General features: G+C 40.0%; 1 long non-coding RNA gene across 1 annotated transcript; it reads right to left on the bottom strand.

The window, feature by feature from the left end:
• Window positions 1-1,181: 1,181 nt before the first annotated feature.
• On the bottom strand, window positions 1,182-3,942 carry LOC130540829 (uncharacterized). The gene is made up of 3 exons (XR_008954828.2): window positions 3,824-3,942; window positions 3,107-3,161; window positions 1,182-2,797 (listed from the first exon to the last, which is right to left on the bottom strand). It is a non-coding gene; the product is annotated as an uncharacterized LOC130540829 (long non-coding RNA).
• Window positions 3,943-4,273: the final 331 nt, after the last annotated feature.

Raw genomic sequence — 4,273 nt, 5'->3', positions numbered from 1 at the left:
CCCATGTCCAGTGCCTACTAAAAAATCTAAAATCCAAAGTTGGGGCTCTCATTCCAGTGTTCTTTCTCCTGTTCCAAATTTTCTTCCTTATTGTGCAGTTCTAGTGCTAATTTCTTTTGCCTTTGTGCACGTATGTATGTGTTTCTCTAGCTATGTGCCTAAGGGTGGAATCACTGTATCATCAGGGCCTTCATACCTTCAGCATTAGGATATACTGACAAAATGTTTTCAAAAGTGATTTTACTAATTTCTATTTCCACCAGCAGTGTATGAGAATTTCTCTTGTTCCATAACTGTATCCCACTTAATGAATTATTATTTTTTGTCATCCAATGAATGTACAAAGCTGTTTTGTTGTAGCTTTTTCATTTTCTAATCTTTATTTTTTTAATTGGCCACTGGAGTTTCTCTTTTTGTGAGAGTCCTGATCTACTGTTAGTCAGTTTTCTATTAGTTTTCTGTCTTTATGTTGATTTATTGGCTATTCTTTTTTTTTTTCCTGTTTTTGAGATGGAGTCTTGCTCTGTTGCCCAGGCTGGAATGCAATGGCACGATCTCGGCTCACTGCACCCTCCACCTCCTGGGTTCAAGTGATTCTCCTGCCTTAGCCTCTCAAGTAGCTGGGATTACAGGCGCCTGCTACCACGCCCAGCTAATTTTTTTGTATTTTTAGTGGAGACGGGGTTTCTCCATGTTGGTCAGGCTGGTCTCAAACTCCTGACCTCGTGATTCATCCACCTTGGCCTCCCAAAGTGCTGGGATTACAGGCGTGAGCCAGCACGCCCAGCCTATTGGCTGTTCTTTATATATTCTGGATGCTAGTTCTTTACTGATTATGTATGTTGCAAAATAGTATTTTGTGTTTTCATTCTTTCTCTGGTGTCTTTTTTTGGTAAAAACTTTATTGAGATATAATTCATGTGCCATACGATTCACCCGTTTACATTGTACAATTGCGTGGTTTTTTGTATACCCATAGACATGTGATCATCACCACAATCAATTTAAAAGATTTTATTGCCCTAAAAAGAAACTGGTACTCTTTGTGAGTCACTCCCCATTTGCCTCGAACAATCCCCATCCCTCCCCTCCGCCAGCTCTAGACAACCACCAATCTGATTTCTGTCTCTACAGATGTGCTTATTTTGGACATTTTATACAAATGGAATCATACAGTATGTGGCCTTGTATAATAACTGGTTTATTTCACTTAACACAATGTTTCAAAGTTCATTCGTGTTGTAGCATGCATCTGTGCTTCATTAGTTTTGATTGCCAAATAGTATTGCATTGTAACTCTGGTATCTTTTAATTAAAGAGAGGTTTAAAATTGTAACCTTTTAAATAAAATGGCTGAAAATAGATAGGAAAATGAATGCCTGAGAAGGTTCTTCTGAGTCTTAGAGTGTCCATATCTTTGACTTCCTCTGGGGCATACTAAAGTGAGGACAGGGCAAGAACTTGAAGATGTGCCATTTAAAAATGAAAACTCCATCTTCACGGTTTGGGCTTGGAACCCTGTGCTAATGAGAAAATCCCTGCAGATTTCAGATGTGCCAAGCTCATGTTGAGTATGACAAGGAGGACAGTTGCTTATGTTGTGCACTGAAGAAAAAAATGAGAAAATGAAATAAGATGGCAAGGCATTTACCTTAGCAAAAAATGTACAGGCTTCCTTTTAACTTTCTTCAGAAAAGAATATTTGAAGTTGCAGATAGTGAAAAGGGAAAAAGATCCACTGCTTCAGAAATGTCAACAACTACCAGTAATCCTTAGTCAGAGATAAAAATCTCTTAAAGAGGTGTAGGAGGGGAGCCCCTCATACCTGTTCTGTCCATGGCATAGTCTTGTCACCTGTTAATGTTTGAGTCATAAACCCCCACCCCCACTATCACTTCTAAGTCTATTTGACCAAATCCAAACCTATTTCCTCCCACTTCCAAATCACTGCCTGCCATTCAAACCCGTGTAGGCGAACTCCAGTTGGCATTTGGTTTTGAATTAATACATATTAGTGGGTGGTAATACATTTCTACCAGTGCATATATTTACTTGAAATACAATTTTCCATCTAATGCATTTTATTCACATCACTGCATGGTAACTGCATCCAGAATAATATCTTTAATGATTATTCATTACTGGAATAATGTATCGGTGCCAAACAGCAGCTTTTAAGTGGCTTCAGATTTTTTTCTTTAAATTGAACATGTTATTATTACACAGATAGAATAATCCCATTATCCCTACTAACTGAAGATGACAGCTTTCCAGGAGGCTCTTTGACAAAGCTGAATTCAGGTGGGAACCAGGCCTTCCTCTGACTAGGGATGGGGTGGAGGTGGGAGGTGGTTAGGGAGCTGGTCTTGGGGAAGGTGCTGCTTTGAATGTGAAGACACATGTGGGATGAACAGATGGAGCAGAAAGCTCGTGTGCATGTGAGGTATAGTTCAGAGTAAAGTGAGTGTGCTGTTTAAAACAAAAAGTGAAGGTAAGGACAGAAGTGTCTTTTGAAAGCTGTGAATGAGTGTGTGTGTGTGTGAGAGAGAGAGAAACATGGGAAGGATGAGAGAGAGAGAGAGACATAAACAGAGAGACACACACAGAGAGATATGGAGTAAAAGAGACACACACAGAGAGATATGGAGTAAAAGAGACACACAGAGAGAGAGAGAGGGAGGGAGACTGAGATTTTTCTGTAATAGCAAAAAAATATGCAAAAAATCTTCTGGGATTGCAGAATGATGTAGCAAAGCATTACATTTCATGGAGAAACTTCAGGATGAATTGTTATGATCTGTGGGAAGGCAGGATTATGTCTTAGAACATGAGGCAGGAGGAATCATTTATTGAATGACATTTCTATTGTGTAACTCTTTTATTTATTTTTTTCTAAATGACAGTTATTATCCCCATTTTCTCAGATTAGGAAACTGAGGCTCAGAGAAATCAGATTTAATTGCCCACAGTCATCTACCTAGTAAGTGCTAGAAAGACAATTTGATTCCAAATCCATGTAATTATAAATCCTGTGTTACTTTCACTGGATTCAGAATGAGGAGTGGTTAAGACTATTAGCTGCGAAAATCCTAGTTTTATCACTTACGTTTGCAGACTGTAGGGCTTTGGGCCAATTTCTTGATTTGATGGTTGCCATTTTTCTACAGGAATGTTGTAAGGATTCAGTGAGAAAGAGCACATGGAAAGTCTCAGATCATAAAGAATTGTTCAGTTATTGCAAATATGTTCTTTATTTTCCCCCCACCCCATGACCTCTGAAACCAGAGAGGAGCATGCCCTGCACCACCCATGAAACTTTGTGAAACCACGCCTCCTCTGCCTCCTCCAGTCCCTGGATCCACAGTCCTTGCCTCAGGCAGGCTTAGAGCTGAACTAGATCTGCAGCCTTTCTTTGTGCCTAGTGTTCATCACCCATCAGCACTTTGGAGGTCATAGTCTGAGGGTTTCTACTAAACCTCAGAGAAGCAACCTAGATCATCTTCATTGTTTCATAGTCGTTTTCACGTTAGGCTTTCCTGGGAAAGGCTTAAAAAATGAGGGCACCAAGGGCTCATTCAAAGAGATGAAACCGTAAGGTACTGATATTTTTAAATATCACCTGTCATTCTAATACTCTACTAGGGCTGATCACTATTGGTCTTTGATTTAGGATTTAGTTTAAAGATGGGAAGATCAGCAAAGCAAACCTTGAAGGCTAATGGACAGTGAGGGTAAAAAGCTGTCTTCATTTTCTGTTGCCTAACACTCTGTTACAGAGTATCTAAAACTGGGCAATATATAAAGAACAACATTTATGTCTTACCATTCTGGAGGCTAAGAAGTCCAAGGTCGAAGGTTCACCTCAGGTGAGACCTTCCTGCTGGGGACTCTCTGCAGAGTTCCAAGGTGTTGCAGGGCAATCGCATGGTGAGAGAACTGAGTGTCCTGACTCAAATCTCTCTTCCTCTTCTTAGAAAGTCACCAACCTCACACTCATGATGAACCACTAATTCATTAATCTATGAATCTATTAATGAGAGCAGAACCCTCATTGACACAATTACCTCTTAAAGGCTTCATTTCTTGATGCTGACACACTGAGGATTAAATTTCAGAATGAGTTTTAGAGGGGACACATATTCAAATTATAGGTGAAACTGGGTGGAGCCCAATAGAAAGCCTTTGTCCAGATGGTCTTAAGTCTCTGATCCAGGTGTCTCCAATGTGAGAAGCCAGAACAGAAGCTAGATTGCCACAACCAGGTGCTGGGCCA

The sequence above is a fragment of the Pan paniscus genome, chromosome 16 (genome assembly GCF_029289425.2).
Source record: "Pan paniscus chromosome 16, NHGRI_mPanPan1-v2.0_pri, whole genome shotgun sequence".
Taxonomy (NCBI): Eukaryota; Metazoa; Chordata; class Mammalia; order Primates; family Hominidae; genus Pan; species Pan paniscus.
The sequence above is the reverse complement of the archived record's forward strand: the minus strand, read 5'-3'. Positions and strand labels throughout refer to the sequence as shown.